The sequence below is a fragment of the Alosa sapidissima genome, chromosome 9, assembly GCF_018492685.1.
Source record: "Alosa sapidissima isolate fAloSap1 chromosome 9, fAloSap1.pri, whole genome shotgun sequence".
Lineage (NCBI taxonomy): Eukaryota > Metazoa > Chordata > Actinopteri > Clupeiformes > Clupeidae > Alosa > Alosa sapidissima.
The window spans coordinates 29,977,030-29,988,197 of record NC_055965.1 but is presented as its reverse complement, the minus strand read 5'-3'; the positions used below and the strand labels follow the sequence as shown (position 1 = coordinate 29,988,197).

At 38.2% G+C, this 11,168-nt stretch overlaps 1 long non-coding RNA gene across 2 annotated transcripts; it reads right to left on the bottom strand.

The window, feature by feature from the left end:
* Nucleotides 1-367: 367 nt before the first annotated feature.
* Nucleotides 368-2,385, bottom strand: LOC121719683. Of its 2 annotated transcripts, none has more exons than XR_006034288.1 (5): nucleotides 2,006-2,385; nucleotides 1,781-1,880; nucleotides 1,460-1,535; nucleotides 1,210-1,342; nucleotides 368-839 (listed from the first exon to the last, which is right to left on the bottom strand). It is a non-coding gene; the product is annotated as an uncharacterized LOC121719683 (long non-coding RNA). The 2 variants fall into 2 exon arrangements; XR_006034289.1 differs by having other exon boundaries at nucleotides 1,781-1,805; nucleotides 2,006-2,382.
* Nucleotides 2,386-11,168: the final 8,783 nt, after the last annotated feature.

Sequence of the window (11,168 nt, the reverse complement as noted above, 5' to 3'; positions counted from 1 at the left end):
GAATCAGGGAATATTCATAGTGATATATTTCCTGATATGTGTAATATCAGGAAATATATTGGTTGATATGCTCCTGATATTTTAGTGCCAATTGCCATATCAGGAGCATATCAAAAGTCCTGAATGGGACTGCGACGACATGCAAGATATCCAGACTTCATATTCTCACCTGATATGATCCATGTTTCAAGTATTAGCTACTTATATGACCCCGGACACCTCTTGTTCTTGTTCCCATATACCCCCTGATATGTCAAACATGGGACTACGCATATACAGCCCATATACTGCCAGACACAGCTAATTTTGCAGGCATTTATGTGTATGCCTTTATTTGCTTTTCGATAGGCTTTATGCCTTTATTTTAAAATGAATCATGTGATTTATATATGGTGATTTATGTAATGGTTTTAAATGTGAGATAGTACATAACCATCACTGAGCTTATTGTGCATCTTTAACTTAAATAATATTTCACATTAATTTTACATACACTTAATTACATTATTTACTTACACCTGCTAAATCCCAATGACTTATTTTACTTTACCATGAAAATTCATATACTGTACGACAGGCAATAAAATTTGTTACATGGCCTTTATTGTATTTATCAATCAATATTCAAATCAACATGGCTTTCTCGCCTGCAGTAGGGGGCTTACGCAGTGACACTCGAGTGAGAACAGAGACTTCTGCTTGACCACAGTGGTTTAAACAGTCCATGGTCTGGGCATGCAACGTCCTTTAAAACATTTTGGGCCCTTGTCCGTACTCTTCTGGTATAGATGGTAGGGAGAGGTGCTCTGATGGTCCCTTTGGCAGTAAAAGTCAGGTGTCTGTAAAAAGAGAAAGAAAGTATATGTTACAATTGACCCTGTCCGTGAATATAATTAACTCAGCTTGTGTGACAAATAAAAGCAAACCCACAATAGCAGCCTAGACGTCAGGTGCAATAGTTAGAAGTAATGGAGATATGTATTACAGTTGTGTTCATAAGTTTATATAACCTTAACATACACATACATTTAAAAATCATCTGATCTTAATGCCTTAATAAAAAAAAAATGAGAAAATCCAACCTTTAAGGAACACTTATTTATTTACGATACATTATTCATTCACAAAGAAAATTGCTGTCATTAAAGGTTGGATTTTTCTTAATTTTTTTAATTAAGGCATTAAGATCAATTTCCAAAAGTATCATACCTAATTGCAACACTGTCTGCAGAAGCTCTTTCCTTCTTGCTTAAACCACCTTTCTGATGCCTAACATAGATCCTCCCCCATCTGACGTGCAGTGCCAGCCTCTGGCTCCAGGCTGGGACTTGCTGGATGGCACCTAAAAAAATAAAACAGCAATTGCTATACATTATGTTATTGTTGATTAAGATAAAAATCAAACATTAAAAAATAAGTTGGTAAGTCAATCAGGTGTTCAAACAAAAATGATAATTACCTTATGAAGGCATCCTTGCCACCATCACCATCAATGTTAATTATTGGTATCAGTTTATTTGTGAGGGTTTCAGTTTCTGTAAATAGAAAATAAGATTGAACTAAATTATGATTATGCTCAGTTTGGCATATATTCAACACATTATTTACATTACCACCAACATAATGGTAAACATGGCTAAACTTCAAAATTCAAGACTATTATTAAAAACGACAATAATGATGATTAGTTCCTGTATTAATGCATGACATTGCACATTTGTCAAACAAATTAGAGTGTGCACAGTGACATAGCCCTCATTCAAAACACACAAACACTTACAGCATGTTGAGGGCAGCAGCCATGGCTTCCAGACATAGTCAAGTAGCATGTAGTAGTAGCAGGACAGACCGACTTTGCCCTGATCTGTTGATGGAGCCCACTACAGTCATAACAACAGACACATGAAAAAAGGGGATAAACTAAACACAGCAACAGACACAAATACATGCACACACATTATAATGTTATTTGCTATTCTACGTGTGTGTGTCTGTCTGTCTCTACCTGGTGAGTGAACTCTCTTGCGGGATTGAAACTTCTTTTGTATGGAAGTGGCACACATTTGGAATATTCCAGAATGCACTCAGTGTTCTCAGGGAAGCAGTCCTCAGAACTCACTGCCTGCAAACAGAGAACAGAGGGAAATTAAGATTAATAAATTGCAAAATAAGCTTACACATAACGTGAAAAGACTATCACTGAAGCACTAATGCCCTCACATGCATCTTAAATAAACACATGCCTTGGCACAAGTCAGGTACAACCAAATAAGGGCTATGAAATGAAGAACATTTTGCCTAATGCTACCCATACATCAGAAACCTATGACAAGATTTGGCTTTCAAGCTTTACTCAAAAGACTACAATCTTTCAATAATCTTACCCAAATCATCATGAAAACGTGCCCAAAGTTCACATTCCTAACTATAGAACTAAGATCTTAGCATATGTGGTGAAATTCTGAGCTATGCCCATAGACTTCAATGGAGCAGTCGCTGCCTCTGCTCTGCATAAAGGGGGATTTTGACCCCCCCTCGTGCGATCCGGGTTCCCGCATATCTAAAATATGTTCCTTGGTAGTTCTAACATTGAAAGTTTGTTTCCTTGCTGGACATGAGCTGTTATTGGATTCCTACATTTGCCTGTATCACGCTACATATACTTTACTTACATTGTCAAAACGTAGGCTATGCATTTTGTATCCTTTTTGTGTGTAGACATTAGATCTAGTGTCCTTTTCAGTTCGTTTGGTGAGATGAAGATGAAGGTGCCCCCCCCCCCCCCCCAAAACTGCACAACTTTGATTGTAAGACTAGCAATAAACGTCTATCAAATATATAAATATATGAATGGCATTCAGTAGCCTAACAGCTTAAATTTGAAAAGTTTGATCAATGCATTAAATCTGTTCAGTTCTTTTAGAGAAATAGCATAAAGGTGGCCACCACACAGCCTTGGTAACATTTCAAGAGTAAGCCATAAACATGTGTTTATGTGATTTAGTGTTCTCTAAATCACTTTCTTCTTATAAAAACTCTCGATTTTTGACCAGATTCTGAAAGTTTAGTTGAAACTGTGTTTGAAACAATACCTTTCAAATGGGGATCGAACCACATTGAGCAGCCTGGGTCCACACCTTTGTGTCACGCGCGAGCCACATACGGAATCTTAGGTCAGTCTGACAAACGGTCAGCGAGATATGCGTGCCACAGACACACACACAGACGCTTCTTGCTTTATACTTTAGCTTCTATGTTCACATTTAATGGCCCAGTGATCAGACAAGAGTCCACAAAAAGCCTCACCTTGTGGTTAGTCCAACTTGAATTCCAGAAATTAGTGCTTGATGCAGGCTGTGCAGGCTTGTCTTCCACTAACACAGTTCCCTTGGCCTTTGGATAAGTTAGTGGGAGCCTCTTCCAAACACAGCATAGCCACTACACACAGTACCCTCCAAAATTACACAGCGTAGCCACTACACACAGTATCCTCCAGAGTTACACAGCGTAGCCACTACACAATGTAGGCCTACCCTCCAGAATTACACAGCGTAGCCACTACACACAGTACCCTCCAGAATTACACATAGCCACTGCACACAGTACCCTCCAGAATTACACATAGCCACTGCATACAGTACCCTCCAGAATTACACAGCGCAGCCTACTGCACTACACACAGTACCCTCCAGAATTACACAGCGTAGCCACTACACACAGTACCCTCCAGAATTACACAGCGCAGCCTACTGCACTACACACAGTACCCTCCAGAATTACACAGCGTAGCCACTACACACAGTACTCTCCAGAATTACACAGCGTAGCCTACTGCACTACACACAGTACCCTCCAGAATTATTGGCACCCATGCTAAAGTTGACTAAAAAAAGGAATATAAAATCATCTTCTGGAAATTGATCATAATGCCTTAAGTAACAAAATGAGGACATATCCAACCTTTAAGGACACCAGTTTTCTTTGTGAATGAATAATGTATCATAAATAAATAAATGTTCTTCCTTAAAATACAGGGGTCATAAGTATTGGCATCCCTATGTCAAATTCCCATAAAGGCAGGCAGATTTTTATTTTTAAAGGACAGTTATTTAATGGATCCAGGTACTATGCATCCTGATAAAGTTCCCTGGGCCTTTGGAAATTAAAATAGCCCCACATCATCACATACCCTTCACCATACCTAGAGATTGGCATATAAAAGGTCTACAAATTATCTAAAAATCTTATCTCAAAATCGGGGATTACATGTTTTAATGAAAGCATTTCTGTTGGCACTGACTTTTAAGTTCTGTGTGTGTGTGTGTGTGTGCCTTCATGTAGATAACTGGAGTTGTCCTTCAATCCAGTAGAACTCTGCAGTGGAATATATGGATGAGGAGCTATTCACCACGTTCGTAAGTATCCATTCTCACCTCCAGATCATCGCAAAAAAGTACAATTCACCAAACTGCTCATACTGCTCCTTTTTGTACCCCCTCAAATACCGTTTCAAGAGAGTTCCATTATCAGCATCATAGTTGTTCCCACAAGGCTTCCGTTTTAACATTCCATAATGTTATCTTAATGAATTCGATTATATCAACGTTTTTTGGTATATCCAGTTTTTAATATTTTTTTCCGAAGTGTTTACAACTTGTGAACTTTACAACAGTGTTAACTAATAATTGTTGCAAACTGGTACTACGAACAAAATATTAGTGCATTCCTGGATCTATATCCTTATGCATGCTTCCTGCCAGGACTTTTACAGGCTTTTCCCAAATCACGGAAGTAACGCTGACGCAGCGGTATATTAGCAGATAGTAGCATCCATCAGGCAAGTCTTATTTAAATAAACTCCTGGTGTATTTACAAACTTTTCAATGCCTCGTTTTATGAGTTAAGAACATACTGTAGAAGTTTCGTACCATTCAGGGCATTATTAGTCGGGTAATTTATGAGATAAAAGTTGGTACCATTACGACTGCAGAAACTCGTTAATTTCTGACAGCGCTACTCGACCAGGGTTCAACCAAGGGAAAACAGGTTCTGGGAGGGTGTTTGGCTCGGGGTCATGGTGCAAAGGACCCTAGGGTGAAATTACTCCGAACCATCGCTTTAAAAAGAAATTCACTCTTAAAACAAGATACATTATCTTAACACTTCTAAGTTTATTTTATGAAAGTTTTGAACTAGTTATCATAGAACTCATTCATAGTTTTGGGTCATTTAAGACTAAAGACATAAAGACTAAACTAATTTTCATTGCTTATTTTATTAGGTTATTGATTGAATTGACGTTTATTATTGCTATTCTCCATTTTATAGTTTGACCAACATTCTAATCTGTTCCCTGTTACATTTTAATTATATTGTGTGCGGGGCGCTGTGGCACAACAGGCTACAGCGCTCATACCATATACGGGTCCAAGTGCCACGGGGACCCAGGTTGGAATCCGACAAAGGCGTCTGCCAAATCCCACAGCCATAACTCTGGATCTTTCCTTTATTCCAGCATGTCACTAAAGTAGGGAGGTCTGTGACTTATGACCATTCTACTGGTTCTAGTTTGATTTATCTCCTGGTAACCCCTGTCCTGCTTTAGGTAAAACATACACTCTCAAAAAGGATGTGTTGGAAACAACACATTTTTAACACATCAATGTGTTTAGGTAAGGACAACACATTTTGTGTTATTTTTTGTGTTAAACCCATGTAACACAGTTACTGTGTTGATATTTTAACACACCTGTGTGTTATAGTTGACACAATTTGTGTCAATTTGGTTATTGTTACTTTCATTTGGTTATGGTTATGCTTTTGTCCAAAGCCACATACAAATACAAGACAATATAATACTTAAATTTAACAGGGAGCAAATTAAGATGTTGGTCAGACTATTAGAAGGATAATAGCAATAATAAACAACAATGTCAATTCAATCACAGCATAATGAAGTGCATGTTGTCGTTTTATTTATATTTTTAGCATATTTATGGATCTTAGCAGATAAGACAATTATGAAATTATTTAAACCAAATAGTGTGTGCAATAAAGATGAATTCCTGACAGCCTAATGTGAAATTATGTATTATTTATTACAAATATTGTACACATAAACATTACACAAGTTCATAGCGAGGGTTTACAAAAATATTATTGTTAAAAAATCAAATGTATTGGTCTAAAATCAATTAAATCTCTTATACTAATTAGTTTAAAGTCCTCTTTTCTCTGGACAGCAATTGCATGGAAATGGTTATGGAAAAACTTTGTAACAAGTATCCTTAAAGGTCTCATCTCATTGTTTTTTCATTAATTTTGCAGTGGTCTGTAGTATTGATGAATGCCCTGTGAGCCGGTTTTGGTGAAAAAAATGCTGTGCTGCGTCTGTTTCATGCTGTTCTAGTTTGGTGGGGAAGGTGGGCGGGGAGGAACGACTGGATTTCGCCTCTAGTCATGAATATTAATGACATGCTAATGAATTCACCTCTGATTGGCTAACAGTACTGTGACGCTTCCTCCAGTGCGTCCTCATCCGATTCTGCCTGTGCTATGCTCCATATTCAACTTTACAGTACTAAAACCTGGCTAAAACTCGAGTCAAAACTGTTGCAGAAAATGTCTTCGGAGATACAACTTCATGTGTTTGATCCTAGTATTCGAGTAGGAAGAAGAACCGCTTCCTGATCGTTTGTCGGTGAACGTTGGTTTAATAGAATGGTAACAATTGCCTGTCAGCTTAAAATTTCTCCTAAAAGAGGTAAACGTTTGTGACAATCGTCATCTTGCTTTCAAGTAATAAACAGTTGGAAACGTTTTAAAATAAAGACCTATTTCTTTACACAGTCAAAAGTCTTTGCAATCTTCCTAGTAGATATTTTATTTCACAACACAGGTAAGCACCCTAAATGCAGTTCAGCCACTGACCTAGCCTGCTAATGCTATCGGAATAGCTAGATAGTTATGGTTTGAATTCCATGATACTATCATTGAAAGACCACTTGGTCATAGCCCAATATATAGATAGATCTAAATGCAAACACGCCTACCTAGCTATATTTTGCTGGAATTGTACCAGAATGCCCACAGAAGCAGAGAATGTGTGCTGCAAGACTCCGGTAATGAGAACTATGGCTTTGATAGCCTGGCATTGGCAGAGGTTAGCCTACTCAAGTTGTTTTCTGTCACGTATGACAGAAAAAGTAGCCTACTATAGGAATCTTATAGTATTTTGGGACTAAATATTACAGTAATCTTATAGGAATACTATAGTATTTGGACATACTATAGGTACTATAAGACTACTATAGAAAAACTATAGCGGTTACAGGATATTATAGAGTTATTAGTAGTACTTCTACAGTATGTCCCAATTATTCCTATAAGATTACTATAATATTTTGTCCCAAATATTATAAGATTCCTATACTACTTTTTCGTAAGGGGATTGCTCATGTGGTTAGAAAAATGGGCAACACCAGTACCCCTGTTGTCTGTATGACCCTGTACCCAGGATTAGAACCAGTCTGCCTTAGCATAATGTACTCCCTTCAAAATGCACTAAACATTCGACTATGACGACTATGGCCCTCTGTGAGACAGAAGATATGAAAGGTAAGATAAACCTTTAGCTTAAAAGGGACAAAAACTGATGAAACTCCTAAAACAAATATACAAAACAGGTCAATTGTCTATAAACAACTTTATTATATTTACATACAGCAGTAGTACTCAAAGTGTGGTCCGCAAGCTCTCTCAAGTGTTCCACAAGTAGATGTGGTAAAATATAATAGAGGAGTTGTTTGCAATATTGAACCAACTTGTATGTAAATCCAAACAGTTCTGCAACACTGATGTAACCTATGCCAGTTTAAATCATACGAATCCTCTGACACCATAAGCAAGGTGCAAAGACAATAAGCAAGGTGGTTCAGTAAGAAGGCCTATTGTGTAATATACTGTTGAAGTAGGTCTACTGTTTTTTTTTTTTTTGCTAGGTGGTCCGTGAAACACTGACAAATAGTAATATTGCAGTCTATTAAAATAATGCAAACACAAAACAAGAACATCCAAACTATGCACAGAATTAACAATGTCTTCTTTTTGCCAGATGATGCAGACATCTGGCCTACAGATCCTTTGTAAAATAGTGCTGGGATTATTTAGGGAAAAAGGTCTGAGTTGTTGTTTCGGCTTGTATTGTCCTGGGGATCCAAAGGGACAACACACAAAACACATTCGTTGGCTGTGATGATTTTATAACATTGCTCTTTGATTGCGCTGGGCCATAGGTGGAGCCATCAGGTGTTATTGTGGAGATGTCGCTTTCATCCTCCTCCTCCTCTTGATCAACCCGAGGTCTTCTAGCTGGCCTTGGATGAACAGGCTTGATGGCAGTAGAGGTAGCAGGCCCCCATGCCCATGGTGTATCCGAAGTGCTTGTATCAATACTCATACTTTTCATGAAGTATTCTGTTTGGGTACCTAAAGTAAATAAATATGTATTACTGTCAAGTTACAAGATACTAATAGTACACAGGACATTCACTATCTCACAAAACTGTACTGGTACAATGGAAACAAAAATATTTTAGTGAATGTGGTAAGGTGTATGATGTACTAAGTAGCACACCCACAAGAAGACATTCGGTAATATCAATTCTATCTGTTATGCAATTCATGGGTTTCATCAGGTCCATTTACACAGGTGTATTAATCAAGCACCATGCAGTCTGCATTCATAATCGAGGTGCTTGATTTTATACACCTGTGGAAAGTGACCTGAAGAAACCCATGAATTGACTTTCCAAAACATTGACGAGCACATAAGAACCTGTATTAGCCTACTAGAAAAAGACTTCTAGAAACTAACTAGTACAACAATAAAAGTTAGATCACAAACCTCGTCCACCTCTCACCATACATTCACACACCATCTTTAGGACTGGCTTTTGAGCATACAAAAATGTGAGCACTTCTCATAATACATTAATGTTGGTCTGCCTCTATAGTTTAGCTGTCCTGTAACCCATGGTGTATGTATGATAGATAGATGGTTACTTTATTGATCCCTTAAGGGTTGTTTGGCTGTATGGTTATATGTCTTATGTTTTAAATGTTTTATTGGAGCTAGTATTATGGCATTATGTTCTATTGCTGTATGTCAATTGCTATGTGATTTAATATGGGGTTTTTTTAGCCACCATGTGCCTAGTATAACATCTTGCCAATGGACTACAGTTGAAAATTAGCCTGCTGGCTAACACTGGCACATTTACAGAAATGTTGATCAATGTGCACTGTCCTTTAAAAAAATAAATGAAATGAAATGAACCTTTGCTTCTAACGTGATGACCTAATGTAGGCTAGAAAGCTGTGTAGCCTGACATGAGGATGTGCTCTGGAAGACATACACACTAAGTAAACAGCAAGTAATCAAACAAAACATCATTGTATGTCAATGTAATAATGGCAAGAAGACATAAATTAGACTGAAGTGTAAATACCTGAGCTCTAGTGATAGCAACTTAGCCTAATAGTGCAGGGGTATTGTGTTTTTGATTTTCCCTGTTTAGACTAGAACAATACCCGTACTTAGTTGAGCATAAAATATTGTTGCTAATATTATTATTTGTGGTTTAACGCTTAGGTTAGAAGATTATAGGTTCAACAAGCTAAATCTCTGGGTGGTGTGGTCAGTTTCTTATGAGTGTAGCTACACCAGGCACGTAACTAAAGCATTCCGTTCGCGTTATGTACTGCAACAATTAGCTTCCAATAGGCCTAATCAATGGAAGTAGCTACACCTGGCGTGTTAGTGGCCTGTAGGCTACGTTCGGGAAAATAGACCATTCCTCTAATGGATTTTACCAGAGCCCTTCCTATTAGGCATTCTCTGATTTTACACGTCGCGAACAGAACACTTCAGTTACGTGCCTGGTGTAGCTTCCTGTAATATAGGCTAGCCTAAGCCTAGCTTGTACCCTTTTCATGCATGCTAACGTGAAGAATATGAACATGCTATTTTGTAACAGACGTTAGGTGGAAAAGTTTGTTTGTACTTACAGCCTGTGAGCTGGTGGTCGATCGTCATGACGGTACAGAATCAGGTTTTCAGAACATCGATGCAAAACCACTTTCTAAGGCAGTGAGTGTGGTTGAAATGATTGGAACACAGAACTAATGTTACACTACTTCGGTGGTGGTGTTCCAACGATAAATCCAAACCATTTCTTCCTCAACTCATGTTTCTAAGGCAAGACATGCAACATTGATGTGTTATTGCCAAAACAATAAAACAGGCACGATTTTTTTTCCGCCATGTTGGCAACTTGCTGTTAGCTCCTACTAGCTGCAGAGAGACAATCCCCTAGCCGCAAAATCTTCCAGTCTTCCTGTAGGCGGTCACAAGCCAAGGTGGGCGAGGCCATGAATAGTCAGTTTCCCTTCGGCGTCATTGGGAAGGGCTCTTTCTGATTCGCTTGTTTTTCCTTGTATTTTCTTTCATTGGCTAATGCGGGCAATGGGGGTAGAAGATCATTTTCACGTGCAGCATGCATATGCAACTTGGAATGAGCTATAGTATTTCAAAAGTAACAAGTATTAAACGGTTTCTCAGTGAATGTGACCTTTAAGAAAAACATTTTGATTTTCACTTTCTGGTAAAATCTGCATAACTTCTCAAACCGTTTTCCTTAAGAGGAATGGCAAGTCGTTTTCTGCAACAATGATGTATTGGGCGGAGGCGGAGGGATCTCCAATGCACACCAAGTGGGGCTGGCAATGTTCTACTGATCTATCAGGAGGATTGTTCAGCACACTGGAAATGCTGGTTCCAGTCTGTTATTTTAAAGAAAAAACAAGAACATAAACAAGTCATTAGACATATGAAGGGTTTCAAGCAATTTACAAATTGACAATACTCATTTTACATTATACCAGATATAACATTGCACCATAAAACATACAGTATAGGCGTTCCGTACTGTAAGCACACAAAAGAAACATTTACTATAGGAGGGGCCTACCGGTTTTATATCCAAAAGGTAGCCCAAAGCTGACTTCACACTGCATTTGGTGTTCCCATTTGCCCCTGCCTGATGCAGTGGGGGGCAGCAGATGGACAAGCTTATGAAGAGCTGTGTAACATGAAACTATAAAAACAA